This window comes from Sminthopsis crassicaudata, chromosome X (assembly GCF_048593235.1).
Source record: "Sminthopsis crassicaudata isolate SCR6 chromosome X, ASM4859323v1, whole genome shotgun sequence".
NCBI lineage: Eukaryota > Metazoa > Chordata > Mammalia > Dasyuromorphia > Dasyuridae > Sminthopsis > Sminthopsis crassicaudata.
In genome coordinates, this window is record NC_133623.1 from 7121066 (window position 1) to 7134930 (window position 13865).

At 41.7% G+C, this 13865-nt stretch overlaps 1 long non-coding RNA gene across 1 annotated transcript in view; it reads left to right on the forward strand.

Annotated features, from left to right (window-relative positions):
- Window positions 1–1398: 1398 nt before the first annotated feature.
- Window positions 1399–13865, forward strand: part of LOC141549235 (uncharacterized) — a 255425-nt gene continuing 242958 nt past the window's right edge. The window contains exon 1 of the long non-coding RNA XR_012484292.1: window positions 1399–1506. This is a non-coding gene — a long non-coding RNA (uncharacterized LOC141549235). The remainder of the gene's footprint in view (window positions 1507–13865) is intronic.

The window sequence follows — 13865 nt, forward strand, 5'->3', positions numbered from 1 at the left end:
CAACGTAGAGACGAGGTGGGGGAAGGGACACACGTAGACAGGGTGAATGCTGACTCCCCAACGGACTGTCCGTTGTCTGGTATCAATCAAGCCAAGCACATCGCTTGAGGGGCGGCGCGCTAATGGCGCACCTGCATGGGGGAGGGGCGGGGCACGTGAGGCCGGCCGCCTTTGGCTGAGGCAGCCTACAGCGTCCACTGTGCGGCACCCCCGGGGAGAGTCCAACTTGGCCCCCAGAGTCTCGTGGCTCGGGGCCTGCCCTGAGGGGGCTCTCCCAGGAGCCTGAGGGCGGAGGTTAGAAAGGAAAAGTTGTGAAAAGATAACAGAATGAGGTGGGAAAGTTCGGCTCCCGGGCCCCACAAAGCCTCCAGGCCAGACCAGCAGGTACTTGGCGGGAGGGGGGAGGGGCCCCCATTGCCATGTAAGCACCTGATTGCTCCGGTCCGAACAGGTGTGGGGGGAGGGGGGGGTTGGCTCCACTTCCAGAACTTTCGCTCCCGCTCCCTCCCGCCTCCCCCCAGCCCGTGTGGACTTGGGCAAGGCAGCTCCGGAGAAGTTGACAGGGTCCTGGGCCGTTGCTGGAGGCGGCCCCACGGGCACCGACCTAGCCCAGGCCTGGCTGTGGCCACCTGCGGGTGAGTGGCTGGCAGCGGCCGGGTGGGGGCGCAGGCCCTGCTGGCTGGGGACATTTTGGGCTCTGGTGAAGGGAGCCTGTCAGCTGGAAGAGTCCGCAGGGGAGGCCTGCCCACCCTGCCTGAGGCTCCGGGCCGGAGATCGGAGGCCGGGTCCCAGTCAGAAGTCCCCTCAACCTGAAGCCCCGCCCAGTATCCTCCCCTCTACTGCCTGAGAGCAGAGCCCCCTGCTGCCCGCGAGCTGCCCACAGAGAAATGGCCCATGGGAGGCCATGGACAGAGAGCGACCCCAGATAGCTATCATGGTGCCCGAAAAGGTGGCACTGAAGAAGACAAAGGGGGGGAAGGAAACCAAAGTGGCACAGGGAGAGCTCTTGCAAGACCTTAAAAAGGACTTTAAAGAGCAAATGACAGCTTGAGGAAAAATTGAGCAAAAAAATGAGTTAATGCAAGAGAAGCAAGAAAATGAGCCCCCAAAAAGTTAACAGGATGAAAAAGGGGTCCAAAAATCTCACAAAGAAAATGGCTCTTTGAAAATCAGAACTGGCCAAGGGGAAGCTGATGACTTGATAAGACATCAAGAAAGGTTGAAACAAAATAAAAAATAGAAGAGAATGGGAAACATTTCATTAGAAAAACAACTGATCTAAAAAACAGATCTAGGAGAGATAATATAAGAGTTATTGGACTGCCTGAAAACTGTTTCTTTCTTTTCTTTCTTTCTTTTTTTTTTTTTTTTTTTTTTTTTTTTTTTTTTTTTAAAGTCTGGATCCTATACTTCAAGAAATGAAAGAAAATTGTTCCGAAGTTCTCGGACCAGAGAGTAAAAGAGAAATTGAACAATCTACCAATCACCACCTCAAAGAGGCAGCAGGTAATGAAAGGGAGTTATGTTCCAATTCTTTCTGGCAGAGGGGTATAATTTCATTCCTCTCCTATGAGTGAAAATCATTCTGCAAATGCCCTCCTTTTAAGTTTGCTTTGTTCCCATCCCTCAGAAGGGGAAGAGGGAAGCGGAGAATTCAGGGTGAAGGAATATTAGAAGAAGGGGCAGCTGGGGGTACACTGGGGTGAAAGGGGGACCATTTCTGTTTCCTTTCCTTTTGTTTTGAGGACTCAGCCCCCTTGATTACTTCTTTCTTTCACCTTCATTCTCATCCAATCTTCTAGCTCCTTCCCTGCTGCCTCCAAACATGCCCAGGTCTGCCTCATCTGCCAAAAAATCCTTTACTAAACCCTATCCACTCCCTCAAGGTGCCATGTTGTAATTCTTCTCCCTTTTTATAGCCAAACTCCTAGAAAGAGTTGCCCACAACCATTCTCTTACCTCTCACTAACTTTTCAGTTCCCTGCAGACTGGATCCAACACATATTCAAATGAAATTATTGTCCCCAAGCTTCCCCATTATCTCTGCTAATTACCTTGTCACCCAGGGTCCTCTCCCTTTCTGATTTCTATGACTTTCTGTCTCTTCATTCTCCTCCCATTTGTCTGACTATTGGCTTGCTGAATTGCCATATGAACATGGCATCTCCCATGTTTCCTCTCTCCACAATTTCTTTTAGTTGAGACCATCAGCTCTAGCCCTCTGTATGCTGATGACTCCCAGGTCTATGTGCCCAATGCTGATTCTTTCCTGAACTCGCATTCCATTTTTCAATGTTCCCATAGATGTGATATATTCAACATATCCAAAATGAAAACCATCTTGATCTCCAAATCCATCCCTTCTCCCTACTTCCTTGTCTCTATAGATGGAGCCCCCATCCTTTTAGTTACCTAGGTTTTGTACCTTGTAGTAAAGCCTGACTCTCCTTTCTCTTTCACTCCCCCACCCCCATGGCCAATGAGTCAAATGATTTGGTGACCCCACCTTCATGCATCTTTTACATTTTTCCTCTTCCGATCACATCCTTTTCTGTAGTTCAAACCTTCATTACCTCTCACTTCCCATTTCCTTACTTGAGAAACCATCCTTCTTCACATAGCTGCCTAATTTTTATTAAAACACAGAACTGAACGTGCCACCTTCACCTGCTGAAAAAAATATTTATTGGATCTCTATTGCCTCTGATAAAATACAGAGGCAATCTCATGCTAAAGCCTTGCATAGTCTCAATATCCTTGGTTTAATTCCTGTGACTCCTCGACATATAGTTTCTATTAAAATTAAACTGATACTGTTTCCCTTACCCATCATTCAAACTCCACATGCCATTCATTTGTATAAGTGGGTCCTCATGAGTGAACTCACTTCTCACCTCAGTTTCCTTACAAGGGCAATTCGAATGGTTTTTCCTACATGAGGCCTTTTCTACTACTAGAAGTTGTTAGTGCCTTCTCTTTCTCCTTCTTGAAATTGCTTTGGTTTTTACTCATTGACTTATATGAAATATGCCCTTCTCCCTTCCTCCCTTACCCTAGATGTCAATTCTTGGAAGGCAGGACTGTTCCATTTTTCTTTTGAAACCATAGTCCCTTGTACATGGTAGATGATTGATTGATTGTTGTTGTGGTTTTTTTTTTTTGTTTGTTTGTTTGTTTTTGTTTTTTTTTTCCCTGAGGCTGGGGTTATGTGACTTGCCCAGGGTCACACAGCTAGGAAGTATTAAGTGTCTGAGACCAGATTTGAACTTGGGTCCTCCTGAATTCAGGGTTGGTGCTCTATCCACTGCGCCACCTAGCTGCCCCTAGATGCTTGATTGTTAAATTGAATTGAAACAAAACTATGATTGGCCATACCATGAAGTAGAAAGAATGTTGGATTTGGAACAGGGGACCAGGATTAAAATCTTGGTTTGGCCACTCAATTACTGTCTCTATGACCTTGGGCAAATCCCAACCTCTCCACTTCTTCATGTGTCTCCTACAACTCTAAATCTATTAGTCATTGAAAGTATGATCAAGCAAACAATTATCCTGTATTTTGGGATATGCATGTATGTGTGTATATATGTACATTCAGGGTTAGTTGCCCTGGATTTTCAGACAAGGGGATGACAGTAATGAGGAAGGTCCCAGGGTACAAGTCTGCTCCCTCCCAACCTTTAGCATTTAGATTCCCATCAGCTTCTCCTTTGCATCCAGAGAAGGAACCCTTGACAAAGCTGGAAGATACCCTACCAAGAAACACTTCAAGACCCTTTGAATGGAGTGGTTTTGGTCAGTCAGACAGGCAGTGAATGTTAAGAGAGGTAGGCCTAATCTACTCTACAAAGCAGCAGAAGTCAGAGCTGTGACTGCCATGGACCTCTTCTGCCTGCCATGACTAGAAGGGCTGGAGAATTAGTTGGCATTAATCCTTTGTACCCAGATCCAGACCCTGCCCTAGACATTTCCTAGAAGCTACCTAAGATCCTTAGACTAGTTCTTCTTTTCACCCTTATCCTGCTTCCTAGCTCTACCGGGCCTACCTGCTTGTACTTTTGTGTTACATGTGGAAGACGCAACAGCAACCTGTGACTTAAACATCAACTGACTTTAGTACATGATGAACTAGGTTGAAGACCATGATAAAAAACATCTGTATGAACAAGCAGCTGGTTGGCCAGTTATCCTAGGCTCTCAAGTAGATAAAGTCTCTGAAATGTTATTAGGATATTTCACTATTCATCTATCCCTAATGTGTTTATTCATTTATTCATGTTTTGAGATATTATTTCATTCTGTACAACAGCTCAGTAACTTCAAGTATGATAGAATTGCCTATATCACAGAGTCTTAAGTGACTAGCTCACTCACCATAACAGCCTTAGCCTCTATCAGAGGCAAAACTTGTCCCCAGTTCTCCCCACGTCTAATGCTGAGCCTCTATCTGCTAGATGTTGCCTCTCATGGAGATTGTGTGGGGTTAGAAAATGAGCCCATCTCATTTAGCTTAATGAAAAGACAAATATCAAAGAAGCTGACTTTTGAGAAAGATGCAAATGATCGATCAACCAACAAGATTTATTATATCTATGCTGTGTGTCAGGTGAGAGGTGAAACCTTTAGTTGCGAGATTCAACTGTAGCAATTCCTGCCCTCAATGAGTTTACAGTGGAAAGAGCTCTGGATTTGGAACCAAGGAGTAGGGATTCAAATGGGAATGCTAATACTTCCCATATGACTTTGGCCTCTCTGGACCTCAGTTTCCCCCTCTGTAAAGGGGAGGGCTGGACTGCATGATCTCCAAGTTCCCTACCAGCTTGCTATCTGTGAAATTTTCACTTTGTAGTGAATTTCTTTTTTCCCTTTTGAAGCTCTTTATTCTTCTAGCAATTTCATCTGAGTGGGCACCAAGGTGATATCACACAAAACCTAAAACAGAAAGAACTAGAGACCCTTTTAAATTGTATTTGAGGGAAAAATTGATCAGATCAGATGAGCTTTGTGAAACCTCCCTCTTCCATTACAATTGTCTCCGAAAGGCCCCTATGACCTCTAACTGGAAAAAAGAACGTTCCTTAATAGTTTGATGAGTTATTATAGAGGGAGCACCTCTGTGTCATCGACTCTGACGGCATCATATTTAGGAGAAATTTGTGGGTGACAGGCAGCAGGGAGAAAGCCGTTGTTGCTAATGATAGATTGATGAATTTTCCAATTATCTATTTTTTGTGAATTACTGGTAACAAAATTTAGTAAGTCCAATAGAAATGTGTGTGGGGGGGAATGGCAGTTTGTAATACCAAGCCTGAGAATCCCATCCCCCTTGTCCCCCATTCCCAAAATGATGAGGAAGGTTAGGTGAGGAAAAGGACATGCTTGCCTCTGGCAAGCAGCACTTGTCATTAGGAGATGTGGGGAGCTGGTGGGAAAAGGAGGAGGAGAGTAGAATTGGAGGCTGGCTGGGATACCAGTAACTGTGGTCAGAATTAGCTGCAAATTGAGTTTTGAAGTTTGAATAAAGCAATAGAAGGGTGATGAATATCTGTCTTCAACTGAGCACCAGGGCTAGAAGAGGTCACAGGCATCATTCTCCATCGGTGTGCCCTTTCTGTCTGACTCTGGAGGGATTGCACAGCAACTCTGAGCCCCCAAGCAGGAAATGGCACTCTCTTTTACTGCATTCTCTGATTTCACTTCAGTGGAAAGAAAAACAAGTCAGTCAAACTGATTCTGGGGCATTAAGCAGCCCGAGAAAGGCTGTTTGCTTGATTGAATTTTTCACTTTTTGTGAACATGAGTAGGCGAGGGATAGACAAAACTTTAATTTTGCAAGAGAAAAGATCTTTCATGTGTGCAAATTGGATGTAATTAGTCCACAAGAAAATGGAGAAAAGGGACTCTTCTCAAAGCAATCTTATCCATTGTGTCTTTCTCACCTCCCCCCAGAAAATCTCTTTTTGAATGCAGTGACCATCCCCTGTGTACTCTTGTAGGACAGCAATCTAGTCTTTGTAATCAAGACCTTCAGATAGTTCTGAGGCATATGCCTTGGCATAGAACAATTGTCTGATTCTATAGCACTGCTGGGGATGACCTGAGGATGCTAGTCAGCTATCCCCATACAGAGGAGTGAAAATCTCACAGGTGATTGCCCACACCACTCATGAATGGTAAGCATTGCATATTAGACTCCTAGATCTGAGACAAAACCCTCAATGGGAGACATGTAGTCAAAGCCCTCTCCAATGCAGGCATCCCTTTTGAAGTATCTCAAGGGGAAGGAGAAGAATATTCAACCATTGCCCAAATCCCTCTGGTGGGGTTGAAAATGAGTTGTTTGCAACAGAGCTATGAGGAGACCATTTGGTGCCTGAGCCAGTCAGTACCAAAGAGTCCATCAAATCAATGTTTAAAGAAACACTTTAGAGTTGTTGGTTGTTTGGTGTTTTGTTTTTGTTTCTGTTTTGAGAGGGCAAGGAGAGGAAGGAACTTCAGACATTGGTCCAGGAGGGGAAGACAGGCTTTTTGAGGAGAAGATTCTGGGAAGAGGGGCAGGTTAAGAAGTCCTCATCTTGGGGCTACTTCTAGAACAAGTGTGCCATATCCCAGCTTCCCATCTGAGGGACTGATCTTTGCTATCTAGCTGCAAACCTCAGCTTTTTCGAAGATGATGAGTGAGCACAAGTGCCATCAGATGCTAGAGCAAAGTCCCATTCATTCCACACTAGTCACAGATAGGTTTTGCAAGAAAGAATGTTCCATTTTCTGACAGCTTGAGTTGCTGCATTCTTCTTCCTTCCTTTGAGCTAAAGTCTGCTCTGCTCCCTTCTTTCTTCTATCCATTGGCCCTAATTCTCTTCTCTGCGTTCACATAGAATAAGCCAAAGGACTCTTCCATACAGCTGTCCTTCCAGTCCTCTCGTCATGCCCGTTGCCCTCTGTTAGTTAAATCCGGTTTGCCAGTGTCAGTCTTAAAATGGGCAGCATCATGAGGGTAGTTTTGGATTTAGAGTCACAAGATTTAGCTTTGGGCCTAACTTTTCACATTTGTTTTTTGCCTTAAGCAAGTCACTTAACTATTCTGAACCTCAGTTTACTCAGATGTAAAAGAGAGATAATGATGCTTTGCATAGTTGTGAGAAAGACAGCATTTGCTTTGCAGAATGTAAGATTCCATAAAATTCTAACTTATATTGTTAAAAACAACAACAATAATCTTTATCATCAGAAAAATACATCTAAATGTGATCCTAGCAGCTTAGAGCAGCATAAGAATATTACTTCCCTTCAGCCAAAGGTCAAATCACATTGTTGATTTACATTGATTTTATATTTAATGAAAAACTCTCAAGTATTTGTACATGAACTTTTGTCTAGCCATGTCTCACTCCAAATCTCTCATCCTCTGCTCGAGCAATTGATTTTTGGAGGACAAGCACAAGCCTGGAATTTGTTTCCATTAAATTTCGTTGTGTTCCGGTTCATTATTCCAGCCTCTAAAAATGGTTTTAGATGTCAATTCTGTACACATAGCTTCATGGTATCCACGGCGTTGATGAGCTTGCCATCTATTTCTCCATCTAAGAGGTTGACCAGGATAAGGACAAGGACAGATCCCTCTGGCATTCAATAAGTCAACTAACAAGAATTTATTAAACATCTGGTATATGTCAGGCACTAGAGATTCAAATGAAAAAGAAAAAGAGCCCTTGCTCTCAAAGAGCTTACATTCTGCTAGAATTCCTATTCTTTCCAAGGTGACATTGAGTTATCTCATCTTTTGAATCAAGTAACTAATTCAGCTATGAAGTCATGTTCTTCCCTGTTTCTCATAGTGTTGCCCACAATTATATCATGGGAGACTTTATCAAATGCCTTGATGAAATAAAGAGATCGTAGACTGTGTTTATGCAGTACCCATGCTGCATTGGCTAAATAACCTTATCAAAATAAGGAGATGAGATCAACTACATGACTTGTTCTCCCTGAACTCTGGCTCCTTGTCATTTCTTCTCCAGATTTTGTCACCTTGTTTCAGCTACCTTCTCTCTCCATTCCTGGTCCCCCCTTCTTTCCTAGGTGAATTCCTCCCTTAATCTCCATTCCGAGGAAGGATTCAGAATAACCATCCTTCATTCTTTGGACTTCACCCAAAAAGGTACTCACTACCTTCTCTTTTTCAGCTCCCTTTCATGAGTTGTCTTTCCCCATTAAAATTTAAATTCCATGAGGGGAATGGCTGTCCTTGTTTTGCCTGTATTTGTATCTCTAGCACTTAGCACACTGTCTGACACAGGGTAAACATTTAATAAATGCTTTTTTACTTGATCATCCCTTTCTTTTCTGAGTACCCAAAATGTATCTGTTTAATGATTTTAAAATTTTGCCAGAATTAAATTCAACCATCTATGTTTTTGAGAATTATTTTTCCCCTTTTTCAGTATCAAGAAAAAAGTTGCCCATCTTTAGTTTTGTGGCAAATAGCTTTTTCTCTAAGGTTTTTCAAAGATTACTAATGATCATTCAATTGTAATGGTTTTTTTCTTTAAGTCTCCTGAGATTTAATCTTTACAAGTCTGAAGATGTGAGCTCCATTGAAAATGGCAGCTTGCCCTCCTCTTGCCATCTTGCTTTTCTTCTATTTAAGTTCCTTTTTAACCTTTCCCATTTTCTACTTTGAAGTTCAGTCTTCGTGACAGAGAACAGTGAAATGATATGAGAAAGAAATTATTTAACTTTGCCCCGTTGTCTGTTGTTAATATGATACTATTTGTTTTCCCCAATTGTGGTTCTTTTCCTTTCTTCTTTATGAACACACACACACACACACACACACACACACCCCACATTTATTCAGCATTTATTATGTATTAGGCACAGTGCTAAGTGCTATTAATGCAAATACAAGCAAAAATATGTTCCCAAGGCTCAAGGATCTTACATTCCAATGAGAGAAGAAATTCTCATTAGAGAATCAGTTAAGGAGAGAGGGAAGAAGAGGAAGGAAAAAGGAGAAAGATACCACTCTGGGGTCCAGGCTAGTAGGGAAGAAGTGAAAAAGTCTAGAGAGTTAGGAATGGAGCTGGGAGAGAAATGACCATGGGTAGCCTAGATACTTTATTAAATGGCTATCTGGATCAATGAGCAGAAAGGGCCGCAATAGCAGAGGATCACCAGGATGAGAGAGCTTCCAGATGAGAAGTACAAAAATACACAAGATTCGATATGGAGTTGGGAGAAAAGTATTCTTGTTCTTGCTCCAGACATAATTTTAAAAGATCCTTTGTGAATTGTAAACATTTTGTGAAAGCCTCAGTTCTTTTTTGGTCTTTTTCTTTGGTATGAACTCCTCCTTCCTACTTTCTATATACTGTTGAAAAAAAACTTAGCTTTTGAGGGAGCTCCCCATGAGGCATATTCCACTCTTGGCAGCCTCCCTTTTTTTTCTCATTGGGATACTTTATGATTGTATCATTGTTGAGAGCTTCCCATACTTTTTCATTCATCTCCCCTTTTAGAATCTCTGGCTATTGGATTATGCTTTTTTTTTCTCTAAACTTCTTGAAATCTGCTTTTCCAAAGTCTAAGGAAGCATTTTCTAAAATAAGCCCTGGGGAGCCTTGCTATTCTGTGATAGGAATAAAAGTTCTATGAAAAAATGATGATAGAATATTCTATGTAAAATTATTTAAGTATTAAAATATTTATTCCATGCTCCTCCAATCTTCTTTTATTCTGAGTATATGTTTTCAGAATCTCCATAGCTATTTTAAAACCTCTGAATGTCCCATAGCTACATGAATTTCGGAAACATGGGATGAGAGGACTTTTGACTGTGTCTAACATTCTTATTTTTGCATATTATGAACTCTGAAATAACAAGTGCCTTTTTATCCAAGTTCCTGTTGCTTCTTCACCCATCAGTTCTTCATTGATGGTTAGAGTTACATCCAGATTAGCAGTTCTTCTTATTGCTTCCTCAGCCTTCTGAAAAATTAAAGTGTCAGCAAGACAAGATTTTATAAGATGATCTTTTTTTCTGCAGAAGAAGATATTTAGCAGAGACAAGACAAATGAAATTCCCCATCCCTATTCTTCCTTGCCTGAGTACCAGTTTTGTAAACTAGATTCGGAAAGCATCATATTCTCTATTTGACCAAACTGTCTCATAGCATATTCCTACAAGGAATCTCACCTCAATTCCTCCCTACATCTCCCTCAGCTATAACTAAAATCTTCCTTTGTTGCTTTGTTGTGGTGTGGAATTATTCCAGTTCTTGAAGGCCAGGCCATTGGAACATAATGTTGACAGGTCCTCACCATGTGGATAAGGTTTGAAGTCCAGTTTGGTGGCTCAGTTGAAGATCAGCCTGAGTTTATTACCAAAACTTTGTCCCCAGTAATAATGATTTTCCAGTCACAACAACTCATGAATGTTCTCTCTTATGGAATGCAGAGATTGTGATTTCTGCTGGTGAAGGCCATGTGTACTCTAGGACTCGTGAACTAGGAGATATGAAGGAAGCTTAAGGATTAAGTCAGCTTCTTTCCACTAGGCTTTCTCCCCTTCAGTTAATGAATTTCCACAGAAATGCTAAGCTTTTTGAAGCGGTGGCTTTCTAGGACCCTCACATCAGATTTGTGTCCTGCGTTGTGGAATTTTAGTCATGCTCTTTCTCTTCTAAGTTCAAATACTGTCCGAGATCCCATTTGTTGCCTTATGCTACAAAGTCACCATCACTTTGTTGATTTCTTATGCATTTGTTAATAGATAGTTGAGGACAAAACAAACATTCTTACCTATATTTCATGTTTTCACCCCCACAAAATTCACGGCTGTTTCTTCCTTCCATTATCTGTCATCCTTCTTTCCATACTATGCCTTTTGCCCTCCTTACTATCAGGTTTTACAATTTTAGCTGGATGTTTCTTTTGGGCAAAGCACAATCTCATTCCCTCTTGATGAAGTCATTCTTTCTCCTGGTCTTCATGAAATGCACTCTGGTCCTTAGGTGCTCCTAATAGCGTGATTATCTCTAGTGGAGAAGTGGTGACATGGTGTATTGAAAAGAGGGCTGGCTTGAAGTCAAAAGACTTGGTCAGGAATCTGCTTCTGACACTAATGGACTGCTTCCATCTGGACAAGTCAGTTTCTCCCCGAACCTCAGTTTCTTCATTTCTAAAATGAAGTAGTTAGTCTTTAACATTTGTATATTTAACCTTCATGACTTCAAGCATTCTCATGATTTTACTAGTAACCTCACTTTCATTTTCATGTTGGCAACTCTGAAACATTCTTAGCTACCTGCAGTAAGTAACCATATGAGGGGCCCAATGCATGCAAGTTTGTGGAATGGATTGTGTCATCCCGGGTGAGTCACCAATCTTGTTCCCCTTACCTTTGTAAAGAGCTCCTGTGCATTCCTTGTATATTTTCATTGTTTGCCTTTAAAAGTCAAGCTTTGTGCCGCAGTTATGCCCTCAAAGCATAGTGGAGTCATTTGGACTCTAAGCCCAGTGTGCAAAATCAGTCATTCAACTTAGCCAGAAAATAAAAGTGTTAGAGAAACTTCACAGGGGAATGTCCACAGCTGCTGTCACCCCCGAGTTTGGTGTTATAGACCTTATATCCACAAAAAGGAGGAAAGTATCAGCAAGAAAAACATATTTGCCCGGTACCAGTTTTATTTTGTTTGCTGTATTTTATGGGTTCTTTCATGGCTAATGTACTAGGAAAAGTACACATTATCAAAATGAAGGTTTTCTTGTGAGGAATTGTATGCAGAAGAATGCATTTTCAGTAATCTCCAATGAAAGACTGGTTTTTGGTGGTCACAGGAACCTAACTCTCTATTTACCATACATTTGATGTATCAGTATTTACATTTCTGACTCACACCATTTTCTGGGACCATTACCCTCCTGTGGAAGTTGAAGACTGATTTTATTTACCTCACTTATTTTTCCTAAGGAAAGCCCTCTGTAAGTGGGAGAGAAGTAAGCTAGAGAAATGAGTGTTGTTCTTATTTATTGGGAAGGACATTTCTGAAGTGTGGATTTGCATAGATTTTGAAGTCACCTTTCTGTTCTGCAAGGTTCAGCAGGAGGAAGTAGGGTTCCAAGTGAAAATTGGGAATGGTGCTTGCAGGTATTAGAGATGGGCCAGGCCCTGGAACTTAAATACATCAGTTACTTGATGTCCTTCTTAATGATACTATAAGATATCAGTTGGACTTGGTTCAATTAAAACTCTTCCTAAGACTCTGATCTGTCTTGACAGAAACAGATCATCCCAGGTCAAAAGGAATATTCAATTAGAGTCAAGGAAAGCTGTATTGAATTTCTGTCTACTCACTCCCACATCTTGGATGGCACCCAAGATCATGTTCCGGTTTGGCTTGCTTAGCTGCATAACCCAAAAGGATTCTGGAGGAGAAGAGATATCATTCTTTGAGCATATTAAGATTTTACTAAGTACCTTTCTCTAGTCTCTGCCCCAAGTCTCATCAGGGCCAAAGTTGAAGGTAAAACAAGAATACCTGGCAGCTCTTGGTCCCAAGTCGAGCAGCCTGGGAAGAAGGAAGTGGGACTGAGATACAAACTCAGAATGTGGAGATGGGGACTTCTGTCTCATACCCTATTCTTTACCACCACACTCTTCTCTTATAATCCAAATCCGCAATAAAATAGAAACCTTGTTTAGCTATCAGGATTTCCACAAACTTCTTCTGATTCAATTTCCTCAATAAAATGTATTTTTTTTGTAAAAATGTAAATATTCCATTGAAATTGTGAAACTGTAAATATCCTCTTGAAAGCATGATGCCTTAAGTCTTGTCAAGTAAAATTTTAGCCAGAAAGGCCCTTCGGGAGTAAGTTATGGTTGTTGTTCCTGTTGCCTCAGATGAACTGAGACCTGAGAAAGGTATGCGTTGAGGGGAGGAGCACATGTTCTGAGAAGGTCAGAGGAAGGCACTAAAAGACAAGGGAGATTGAGAGCAGACCCTGTCAAGGACATAAAATGCTAAAAAGGAAGGACCTTTACTTGGCTGAGGGTGGACCTCCTTGTGGGGTTTTTAATTAAGAAAAAGCAAAGATATTCCTTCTCTCCCTCTTTTTGCCACATGTTTTTCAAACAAAGATTCCCTCTTGGAGATTAATGCTTTTCTACCTCCACTTCCTAAGTACTATGCATCCATTTTCTATAGATTCTGGGTTGCTATATCTGCATAAGTTATTTTCCACAAGTAAAATAGAATGTCCTTGAAGGCTGGGACTATTTTCTGGTCTGAATATCCCTAGTACACATTAGGTATTTAATAAATGCTTATTGGATTGAAATAAATGCAAAATGTGCCCCAAACAGCTCTGATTCATTAGAAGTAATGGATACCATTTTCAAAAAACAAAACATAAAAGTTCCTGCCTTTCTTGCCAGAGTTTAATTGGAATCCAAATCCACATATTTCTATCACCAAAAGTTAAACTGGATTCTGATAACAAGATTAGTTGAGAGGATTATCATTTCCAAACTGTAATTAATTTTTTTTACCATGCAAATCCCTGGCTCCAAATATCTCAGGCAATTAACAGGGAAAGTGAAGTCTGCGCGTTCTGTTCACGCTCCTTCAAAACCACTGAAGCTGAGAGAGACAGCTCTGGAAGAAGCCAAGGGAGAAATTGCAGCACAGTCCCTACCACCCAAGGGGCACCAAAGCATTTTCTTTCTGCTCTGTTTCAAGCTCCTTTCCAATATTGTCAGCCCCACAAAAGTCCCTTTCAGCTGGCAGTCTGAGGGCTTCGTAAAACTCTTGGCAAGGTTGCCTTCATGCTGGCATCTGTCTTGTTTGTCAGCTCAGTTC